At 42.8% G+C, this 12,137-nt stretch overlaps 1 long non-coding RNA gene across 2 annotated transcripts in view; it reads left to right on the top strand.

Annotated features, from left to right (window-relative positions):
* LOC144901528 (uncharacterized) overlaps positions 1 to 12,137 on the top strand; it is a 61,542-nt gene that overhangs the window by 28,404 nt on the left and 21,001 nt on the right. For both annotated transcript variants that reach the window (XR_013629570.1, XR_013629569.1), the window contains one exon: positions 5,045 to 5,215. This is a non-coding gene — a long non-coding RNA (uncharacterized LOC144901528). The remainder of the gene's footprint in view (positions 1 to 5,044; positions 5,216 to 12,137) is intronic.

Here is a 12,137-nt window from a genome sequence, read left to right as displayed (position 1 = left end):
GGGATTTCTCCATTTTCCTCCCACATTCCAAAGAAAACATGCATGTTAGGTTAATTGCATGGTGACTCTATATTGTCCATAGGTATGAATGCTGTTTGTTTACATTTACAATATGTGTCTTTCGATGACGTATAAGTTGGATATACAAGAGTTGGATATAAGAGTTTGGGATCACTTGCAAATGTTTTTGTTTTACAAAGAAAAACACATTTTCATGCATTTCACAGTCATTTTTTTCCATTTCACAAACATTTTTAATTGATTTCACAAACAATTAAAATTAATCATATGATTTTCAAAGAACAAGAGGCCTACTATCAACAACTGTCAGTCCTCTGCATCAATCTCCTGGTATGGCTGCTAATCCAAGTTAAACATTTTATAAGGCTAATAGATTATTATATTAGAAAACCCATCAAAACCCATCTAAAAATCTAAACTAAAAGTAAAATCTCTTGCTATGCTGTTAACTACTCCCTTCAGAGAGCAGCACAAACTGGGTCTAACAAGGACAGAAAAAGAGGACGCTCCGATGCACAACTGTGCAAGAAGACAAATATCTGAGAGTGTGTAGTTTACATATTGCTACATTAATATGTACCTTGCGATTGGCTAGCGACCAGTCTTGCCCGAAGTCAACTGCAACTGCGACCCCAGTGAGGATAAGCGGGACTGAAAATCAATTGATGGATCTGAAAAAAATAAGAAATCAGGAAGGGGGCAAACACCTTTCCACATCACCATGAATAAAAGCGAGCCAGAGTGACCAATCATCTTACTCTTACAGTACTATAATCTTTAAAGTACTATTAAATTAAACATTTTAACTGAAATTGAGGTCACATATAAAAATAACGCATGGGTGGAATACATGTTTTGGAAACACTGATAAAAATGACTGTAGTTCCTAATAGGATCACAAGGCTAAGAAAGAATGGAACATGACTGTGTTTTTTGTCTGTGACCTATTATACAAGTGAGGGAAATCCCAAATATGGAAAGTGGTCACCTCCAGTACACGATGACGTTGGAGGAAGCAAAGTGTAGCGGGTCCAACAGGGCGGCCACCAAAATCGATGGAGCGACACGTCGGCAAGTGACTTTGATGGTTCCGCTTTAGTGAAACTGTACCAAAGTGCACACGCAGGTGATAAAAAAAAAACAACGCTGCACAGTCATGCTCTCATGTATGTCCTTATCTGCAGCGCCAACATCACAAACTGCGCTGAGGGCAAACCCACGCGTGCTGATGTAGAACACAGGAAATGAGTGTGATAAAAATGTTAAAATCTTATCTTTATTGAACAATAGCTGATATGCCAGCCTTGGTAAAAAAAAAAATACTAGGGCACTGATGTTTTTTTTATAGTCGGCATGGATATTTGACTACATTTCCTTGACAAAATATTATTCAAATATTATTTAGTAAGAGATGGAAATCTATCTGTCCTTGTGCTAGAGGGGAGATTCTTAATGCTCCTCTACTTCCCATCACTGTCCTTTCATTCATTCATTTTCAACCGCTTATCCTCACAGGGGTGGTGGGCGTGCTGGAGCCTATCCCAACTGTCTTCGGGCGAGAGGCGGTGTACACCCTGGACTGGTCGGCAGCCAATCACAGGGCACATATAGACAAACAACCATTCACACTCACATTCATACCTATGGACAATTTGGAGTCGCCAATTAACCTAGCATGTTTTTGGAATGTGGGAGGAAACCGGAGTACCCGGAGAAAACCCACGCATACACGGGGAGAACACAGACTCCATGCAGAAAATGGGAGATGCCTGATCGGGGAATTGAACCCGGGTCTCCGAACTGTGTCGTTTGCATTCCAACAACTTGTCCATCGTGCAGCCCTCTAATACTGCAGTTTTATATAATTGTGGTATTGTGGTATTGGAGTCGCCAATTAACCTAGCATGTTTTTGGAATGTATTTATTTTATTTTTTTATTTTACCTTTATTTACCCAGGCAAGCAATTTAAGAACAAATTCTTATTAAAAAATGCAGCCTGAACAAAGAGCAAAAGCACTTTGACAGGAGAGAGGAGTGCTGATATAAGAAATAAGAACAACGTTATATGAAATTACAAATATCAATACAGTAAATATGTACAATACATACCATACAAAAGCATCAAACAACAACATTAAAGCAATGGGATATGGCAATAGGCCTAATCAGTAAGTGCATGAGTCAGATGTAATTAGTTGCAAGTTTTGTATAAAGACAGAGAGAGATGTGAAGGCTGGAAGTTTTAGAGAGTTTTGTAGGATGTTTCAGTCATTAGCTGCAGCAAAGCGAAAAGCGCTGCGTCCAAAGACGGTACGAACTTTGGGGATGGAGATTTTGATGTAATTGCTGGACCTTAGATTGAAAGCAGAGTGAGAAAGAGATAGAAGGGTGTGATGCCAAGTATGGTTTTGTAGATGAGCTGGAGCCAGTGACGGAGTCGTCTGGTATGGAGTGATGTCCAGTCTACCAACCTATATAATTCACAGTGGTGAGTGGTGAAAGGGGCGCTAGTAGCAAAACGGATGGCAGAGGGGTGAAGAATATCCAGTTTCTTCGAAGTGGACTGAGACGCCATCCTATAGATGGTGTCACCATAATCAAAAATGGGCAAGATGGACATTTGGACATGTGTATGTTTTGCTGAACGGGTGAAAGAGGACTTATTGCGATAGAGGAAGCTCAAGCGAGCTTTGACTTTTGACTGTAAGTGCTTGATATAGTTGGTGAAGGAAAGGGACGTGTCCAACCAAAGGCCAAGATATTTGTAACAAGTCACAAACTCCAGTTCAGACCCGTTGCCACAGAAAATTTTGGAAAATTTTGTAATGTGGGAGGAAACCAGAGTACATGCAAACTCCACACATAGATGCCCGAGGGGGGAATCGAACATGGGTCTGCTAGCTGTGTGGCCACTCGCCGACCATGCAGCCTTACTTTATATTCATTCATTCATTTTCTACCGCTTATCCTCACGAGAGTCGCGGAAGGTGCTAGAGCCTATCCCAGCTGTCTTCAGGCGAGAGGCGGGGTACACCCTGGACTGGTCCCCAGCCAATCACAGGGCACATATAGACAAACAACCATTCACACTCACATTCATACCTATGGACAATTTGGAGTCGCCAATTAACCTAGCATGTTTTTGGAATGTGGGAGGAAACCGGAGTACATGCAAACTCCACACATAGATGCCCGAGGGGGGAATCGAACCTGGGTCTCCTAGCTGTGTGGCCACTCACCGACCGTGCAGCCTTAATTTATATTCATTCATTCATTTTCTACCGCTTATCCTCATGAGGGTCGCGAAAGGTGCTGGAGCCTATCCCAGCCATCTCCGGGCGAGAGGCGGGGTACACTCTGGACTGGTCGCCAGCCAATCACAGGGCACATATAGACAAACAACCATTCACACTCACATTCATACCAATGGACAATTTGGAGTCGCCAATTAACCTAGCATGTTTTTGGAATGTGGGAGGAAACTGGAGTACATGCAGCCTTACTTTATATTAATTATTGTAATTATGACATCATGCATGGCGGTGCTTCAAACGCTGAACTTATGAGCCGTTCTTCTCCCAAAAATTTTAATCAAATTTCAAATTGTACAACACACTTGAATGTGAAATTTAGCCACATTTGTCCTCCTGGGAACTATTTTATATAAACACCATGGAGAAAGGGGAGTTTGATGATACCCTCCCCGTAGTAACAGAACCTGGACAATGCCTGTGTCAATGGTGAATGCCGGCATGGTAATGGTAATGGTTTTATTTATTATTGTTTATTTATTGTTATTTGAACATGCATCAGATTACAATTGAGTGCATCACATAATCAGTTCACAGTTCCACATGTGCAAAAGGAGTAGGAAGAAGCAAAGCTTATTAAATCCTACCCCTCCATCTGGTACTGTTATATTTGTTCACTTCCTGCTTTCCTAATATAGTTTAAGTTTTTTTGTTGTTGTTTTTTTATTTTATTTTTTTCATGTACCGAAGTAGGAGGTGATATCATGACTGGTTCAAGACTCTTCATCCTTGTATTTAGCAAACATCAACTGCTTGTATTGTTTCCTGAATAGGCATGACAGGGGACTATGACGTTTCACGCTGGACACTCTGAATTGTATGGAGAGCAATTATAGGTGTCCAACACATATTTTAAACATCACATCAAATGCTCGTGCTGATGTCATTTAATTGTCAGATTCCTGGATGCCATGTCACTGTGTAAACAGTGGCAAAAAAATTCCTGACTCTTACTGTTACTGCACCGACATGGCTATTTTGTGATCTCTTTGTAAAAACAGCTACATATTAAAAGCAATATTTAATATGTTCTTTGCACAGACATAATCATTGTTGCTGTCTTGTGATGATAACACATTGCACTTTCGATTTTTCGATAAGGTTCGAGGTTTATCTGTAAACGGCGGTGTTCGGCGTCTAATTGCTAACATGAAAGAGCATTTACACAAGACATGTGACATTATGCTGCAGCCCACTGGACACATGTCTGTGGAATCGACTCCCAAGCTGTGACCTCCAAAGAGCATAAGGACCAAATAATAGCACGTACCACTAAAGCATGACACAGCTTCAGAGAGAGGAGATTCACATACGCATTTCTTTGCTTGTAGACTATGTCGACTAAAATGTCTGGGTTATAAATGAAAAGAAAAATGTTCAGCTCAAACTTCATCAGTCTAAAGCCATTCAAGGGAGGACCTTGAGAGCACAAGGCTTCTTTTCACAGAAGCAAGGTCTCTCGCTGCGGCGGTTTTGTGAAAAGCGGTGATGGAAAGGGAATGTTTCAGCTTTCTTTTCCTCAAACAGAAAAGTCACATACTTGTGAATAAAAGGCAACAAGGCTGCAATCATGTCTCTCTGAAAAGGCTGCCGCCCTTTGCCCTCACATATCTCTTAGGGAGGAGAGGGAAAAAAATCATTAAAAAGTATATTTACAACCTTTGCCATCCTTTCACTTCATTGCTTCCATTCTTTTTTTTTGTTTTTTTAGAATCACCACACTGTCAAGGTCGTGTCAACACGATGCCTTTTGACAATCCACCACCTATGGATCCGTTCACCTATCTCAAGGAGAATTAGCGGCTAAGACTGCCGCATTGTTTTCCCACGCTGAACATGGAGGGGTTAAACGCGTGGCTTCAGAGTAGTTTCGATCCATCAGGTAGGTCAGGTTTCTCTAAGCACGGCTGCATACCTGTTCTGTAAGGTTTATTCTGTTGCCTATCATTCTGTGTGACTCTGGACCCATTTGCATTTTTACACACAGGGAAAGGAATCTAGTAATCTAGTAAAGAAAATTAGTAAGAAGTCGAACACTAATTCTAAGTAATAAAGCACTAATTCCTATTTACCTGGATCAGCCTCCATGAACATGATGGACATGCGGTTACCACACTAGAAAACAATATAGGCTCTATTTTTGTCCGGTGCACCACTGTGCACAGCCAATTCGGTAATCTGGTAGACTTGCCTGTGCCGAGATGGGTGTGGTGGCGCACCAAGAGGAGGTGTCCACATTTTCAGCTTGGCGCAGTGAAAATTTTATGCCAAAACAGTGCGCCGAAAGTGGACTGAAAGCTCGCCAGCTTTGACCTGGTCTATTCTTCGACTGCACCCAGCGCAGTGGTAAATTGGCTGACAGGCACACATTTGGTGCACACATGGCACCAAAGTGTGTCAGGCACATTTTAATGCAATAAACAATCCCAGCAAACTATTTAATGTAAGCATCTGAACCAGCAGGTACATTTTTGTATTCATTGTCCTGAGTTCGATACCACCCTCGGCCATCTGTATGGAGTTTGCATGTTCTCCCCGTGCATGCATTGGTTTTCTCCGGGGACTCCGGTTTCCTCCCACATTCCAAAAACATGCTAGGTTAACTGGCGACTCCAAATTGTCCATAGGTATGAATGTGAGTGTGAATGGTTGTTTGTCTATATGTGCCCTGTGATTGGCTGGAAACCAGTCCAGGGTGTACCCCGCCTCTCGCCTGAAGACAGCTGGGATAGGCTCCAGCACCCCCGCGACCCTCATGAGGAAGAAGCGGTAGAAAATGAATGAATGAATGAATGGTACCAAAGTGTGTCAGGCACATTTCAATGCAATAAACAATCCCAGCAACCACTATTTAATGTAAGCATCTGAACCAGCAGGTACATTTTTGTATTCATTGTCCTGAGTTCGATTCCACCTTTGGCCATCTGTGTGGAGTTTGCATGTTCTCCCCGTGCATGCATTGGTTTTCTCCGGGTACTCCGGTTTCCTCCCACATTCCAAAAACATGCTAGGTTAATTGGCGACTCTAAATTGTCCATAGGTATGAATGTGAGTGTGAATGGTTGTTTGTCTATATGTGCCCTGTGATTGGCTGGCAGCCAGTCCAGGGTGTACCCCGCCTCTCGCTCGAAGACAGCTGGGATAGGCTCCAGCACCCCCACGAACCCTTGTGAGGTTAAGTGGTAGAAAATGAATGAATGATGAATGAATGTCCCATCACATCTGATGTTAGATCAAAGACGTCACACTTAATGGGAACTAAACTTGACTGCAGCTGAAAGTATGATGCCAACTAATGAGTTCACATCTCTCAGCCAACCACAAACCGACAGATACAAAGGATACAGTGAAGAAAATAAGTATTTGAACACCCTGCTATTTTGCTATTTCTCCCACTTAGAAATCATGGAGGGGTCTGAAATTTTCATCGTAGGTGCAAGTCCACTGTGAGAGAGATAAACTAAAAAGGAAAATCCAGAAATCACAATGCATGATTTTTTAACAATTTATTTGTGTGATACAGCTGCAAATAAGTATTTGAACACCTGTGTATCATCTAGAATTCTGACCCTGAAAGACCTGTTAGTCTGCCCATTAGAAGTCCACCTGCACTCCATGTATCATCCTGAATCAGATGCACCTGTTTGAGGTCGTTAGCTGCATAAAGACACCTGTCCACCCCATACAATCAGTAAGACTTTAACTTGTAACATGGCGAAGACCAAAGAGCTGTCCAAAGACACCAGAGACAAAATTGTACACCTCCACAAGGCTGGAAAGGGCTACGGAGCAATTACCAAGCAGCTTGGTGAAAAAAGGTCCACTGTTGGAGCTATCATTAGAAAATGGAAGAAGCTAAACATGACGGTCAATCTCAATCGGAGTGGAGCCCCATGCAAGATATCACCTCGTGGGGTCTCAATGATTCTAAGAAAGGTGAGGAATCAGCCCAGAACTACACGACAGGACTTGGTCAATGACCTGAAAAGAGCTGGGACCACCGTTTCCAAGGTTACTGTAGGTAATACACTAAGACGTCATGATGTGAAATCATGCATGGCACGAAAGGTTCCCCTGCTTAAACCAGCACATGTCAAGGCCCGTCTTAAGTTTGCATATGACCATTTGGATGATACAGAGGAGTCATGGGAGAAAGTTTTATGGTCAGATGAGACCAAAATAGAACTTTTTGGTCATAATTCCAATAAGCGTGTTTGGAGGAAGAAGAATGAAGAGTACAATCCGAAGAACACCATCCCTACTGTGAAGCATGGGGGTGGTAGCATCATGCTTTGGGGGTGTTTTTCTGCACATGGGACAGGACGAGTGCACTGCATTAAAGAGAGGATGACTGGGGCCGTGTATTGTGAGATTTTGGGGAACAACCTCCTTCCCTCTGTCAGAGCATTGAAGATGGGTCGTGGCTGGGTCTTCCAACACGACAACGAACCGAAGCACACAGCCAGGAAAACCAAGGAGTGGCTCCGTAAGAAGCATATCAAGGTTCTAGCATGGCCCAGCCAGTCTCCAGACCTGAACCCAATCGAAAATCTTTGGAGGGAGCTCAAACTCCGTGTTTCTCAGCGACAGCCCAGAAACCTGACTGATCTAGAGAAGATCTGTGTGGAGCAGTGGGCCAAGATCCCTCCTGCAGTGTGTGCAAACCTGGTGAAAAACTACAGGAAACGTTTGACCTCTGTAATAGCAAACAAAGGCTACTGTACCAAATATTAACATTCATTTTCTCAGGTGTTCAAATACTTATTAGCAGCTGTATCACACAAATAAATTGTTAAAAAATCATGCATTGTGATTTCTGGATTTTTCTTTTTAGTTTATCTCTCTCACAGTGGACATGCACCTACGATGAAAATTTCAGACCCCTCCATGATTTCTAAGTGGGAGAAATAGCAAAATAGCAGGGTGTTCAAATACTTATTTTCTTCACTGTATATTCGCCTTCTCTCAACTCATGAATCTCAGAAGAGAGAAAAAATAAGAGAATAATGGGCAAATTTAACAAACTCTGGTCAGGAGTTACTGTCAGTCGCTCGCAGAGAGGGTGGACACACTACCTTCCCTGCCGGTCTGGGGCAACGCCACGACAATGGATTTGATAGACGACATGCTGTCACTGCTGCGCTTGGATGGTTAGTTTTCCTGTGCCAGCTTCTGCCTCCTGTACGAATGGTGTTGGCTAACTCCCTGTGTCAGAGTTACCGGGCACTCAGCAGTGGTGGCTGGTATTGACTCAGAAGCAGCGCAGGAAGAACCTGTGCTTATTTCACTCGCGGTTCGGCAAATTGGCTTGGTGTTGTGTGTCCCCCGATGAACTTTCGAGGCTCCAGGAAACGCGAGCGCTCGGACTGAGCTGCTCTTCATTACCAACTTGGTGTCGGGTAGGTATTTCCTGGTGGGCTGCAGTTTGCAAGTCAGCCTGCTTCCCTCAGCAGGCACGGACAAGGTAGCCCAGGGTGGCGGCTCTTTGCCGCAAGATTAATGTTTCTATGTTTCTGTTTCTATGGGCGCAATTTCCAGTGAGACTTTGTCATTGCCTCAATAATCGTCCCTTTTATCGGTGCAGATTTGCAGACAGCATGTTGATGTACTGCTTGGTTGATGCCTTTTAGCCTTAAGGAGGCGGCACAGGCTGTTCAGAGATTGATGGACTTGGTGTTGTGTGACTTTGCTTTTGCGTTCGTCTATCTCGATGACCAGTCATTCAGCTGAGGAACACCTGGTCAAATGTCATTGTTGGCTGCCTGTGACAGATTTTTTGGGCCACCGTATTTCGTCACAGTGCAGGCAGTGGCTGATTTCCCTCAACCAGCATTAGTTAAAGCGCTGCAGGAATTTTTGGCCATGGTTAATTTTTACAACCGCTTCCTTCCTCGAGCGGCCCACGTCCTGCAAAGTCTTTACGCAGCCTTGCAGAAGAAGGCTAATGATCCACTTGACTGGACTCCTGTGCAAGTGCAGGCTTTCCAGCAAGTCCACCCTCGTAGATGCTAGCACACATGATAACTGGGGAGGTGTTGTCCCCGAGGTCCCAGGCTGGCTCAGGTCGGCGTTGAGTGTCTTTCAGGTTTCGCCCTGTCATCTGACAGACGGTCAAGGCAGTCATTGTGTGCAGCTGATGAGGCCTTCCTCTCCGTAGGACTTCCTTCTTGCTGTGTGTGTGTGTGAAGGGGGAGGGGGTGTTGTGGTGGACAGGGACTTCCTCCCACTTTCCAAAAACATGCTAGGTTCATTGGCGACTCCAAATTGTCCATAGGTATGAATGTGAGTGTGAATGGTTGTTTGTCTATGTGTGCCCTGTGATTGGCTGGTGACCAGTCCAGGGTGTACCCCGCCTCTCGCCCGAAAACAGTTGGGAAAGGCTCCAGCACCCCTGCGACCCTTGTGAGGAAAAAGCGTTAGAAAATGAATGAATGAATGAATAAACAACATTTTAGCTACAAAAATATTCAATTTATTAATTTTGAATCCTACTTTTCAGAAATTCACTATACTATATTTACTAATTCACTTTCTCAAATACTTTGAGAAAGGCAAAGTATTGTAATATAATTCAGCTTTACCCATGTCTGTAACTCACTGACAAACAATTGGCAGAGCTCTAGCTTTTGTTTTAAGACGTGTCGCAAAACCTGCTTTTTAACACTTGTATACATGGGGCATTCTTCTCCTATCTTGGGGGAGGTCACTGGTGGTATCATGTCCATAAAGAAGGTTTTTTTCCTTCATGACATCATCAAAAGCCACAACTTCAAAAGTGACCGCTTAAGCACCTCTTTTCTCAAAACGGTAGCAAAGCAAAGAGACGGCGATGATTTTTCCCACGTTTGTGGCCACAAATAGGGTTTTATCCAACATACATATGAGATGTGTCAGAATAGTTGCAGGACTGGTGTGACAAAAAATATATATTTCAAATCCACACTACAAGTTTTCCTTCATGCACTCCTGGAAGGATTCTCTTGGGATTCAAAACAGGTCTCCTTGATGGATCTTCTATGAGCTTGGGAAAGGTGAGTGAGACGTGAATCCAGTATGACAATGTTCTTCTCGGCCAAGAACTGTGAGAAGGCCACAACTTTCACCTCTCCTTGCGCATTGGTTGAAGCAAATGCATAGCATCTCTTTGTAGACGTGCTGGTTGATCATGTGGCCCCGTGGCAGAGACTCTCACATCAAAGAACACAATCCTGGAAGGTTTCTGACACACCTCGTACTTAGACACATTGCAATGACAAGGACTCATTCAAGTCATCCAACTGTCTGTCTACCACTAATGTGTTCAACTTGGAAACGAACCAAAACAGTCTACTGCAGCTGTTATTCAGACTTCCTTTTGCTGCTATTCTTCCCGCAAGGACACCGAGCATATAGACACACAATAAAGTCAACATCAACTATCTTCACTTAAGTCAACAATATATAACACTTTACCTTAAAAAACTCCACAATCTTCTTGATGACACCAAAGCTTGTGTCCTCAGGAGTATGAATGTCTGTTGCCGTGGCAACCCTGCATCCGCTACTTTACTGGGCTGGGGACTCCAAAGTCGAACACCATCCGTTCTATGACAATGTTTGACTTTCAAAACTAATTTTCACATTGGAAATAATATAAAGCCATATTATCATATAACATTTTTCAAGCATACACAAAATGTTTTAAACAAGCGTTGTAACGTCACTAACAGCTGTATGTAAAGAGAAGTTAACCACTGTATCAATCACAGTATGAAACTAAATGAAGTAAAACTACTTTGAACCCTATAAAGATGGCAGAGGGATGCTATCACCATGTTGTATTTTAGAGGTATTACTGCAGGTAGTCCCGATTTTCTTGACATAAAGTTGTATGACATATCAGCAGTGTAGTGCATCAACTGTGACTTACCCATCACTTTGTCCTGTGTGCCCAGTTCTGATAGGATTTTGGTAATGGGGAACTAGTTCCAGTTAGTTGGTAGGGCGACCTAAGTATAGAGTTTGGCCTCTTAAAACAATATGTCTCCAAAAGAGTAATACATTTGTATCACCATACATTTGTATACATTTGTATACAAAAAAAAAGTCAGACCTCACAGTGGATGAAAACTGCGAGGGATGTCATTTGTCATTCAACTTCATGTCAAAAAATCTGAACTTTCTCTTTAACATGTCTCTTTAAAGGGGATGCTTTTTCCTCTTCTGACCTGCAAATGTAGTTAGAATGTTGTATTCTCGTGTTAAACAATGCCAAAGTTTCAGATAATGAGGTTTGCACATTTGGAAGCGAGCCCTGAAAGACGTTTGCGATGGCTCAAAATGCTCGGTTTCAGAAGGTGTGGTAAAACTGTCCCTTTGTGATGTCACAGAGAGGTGGACTTCCTTATATCGTATATAGTTAGGAAGTACTTTGGGTGTGTGACCAATCACAGTGGAGTGGGTGGAGTAAATTAAACGAGACTGTTTTGACAGGAAGCACAAATTAAAGGAAATACAATAAATCAAATAAAGAAGAGTCAAATAAATTCCTCCCATTGCTTTTGAATGCGCAGGGCCCACTGGACTGCTCATCAGAGGCCACAATGCGCGTCACCACGTCCCTTGCGGGACACATGTAATTGATTCCTCAAAATTAATTGTGACTTAATTTAAAATTAAGTCACAATTACATTAAACACAGCAGCAGGCTAATCCGAGCATCATGTTTGTAATCCATCTGCATTCCTGCTCTGAAGAACCTTTAATGGTGTATTCTCTCCCGGTATCTCCTCCTCATCATCTGTTATATGTATAACGTAGTTGTC

Source organism: Doryrhamphus excisus, linkage group LG12, assembly GCF_037039965.1.
Source record: "Doryrhamphus excisus strain RoL-2023G ecotype Guam linkage group LG12, RoL_Dexc_Guam_v1.1, whole genome shotgun sequence".
NCBI lineage: Eukaryota > Metazoa > Chordata > Actinopteri > Syngnathiformes > Syngnathidae > Doryrhamphus > Doryrhamphus excisus.
Note: the sequence above shows the minus strand (reverse complement) of the source record. Positions and strands in the feature narration are given on the sequence as shown.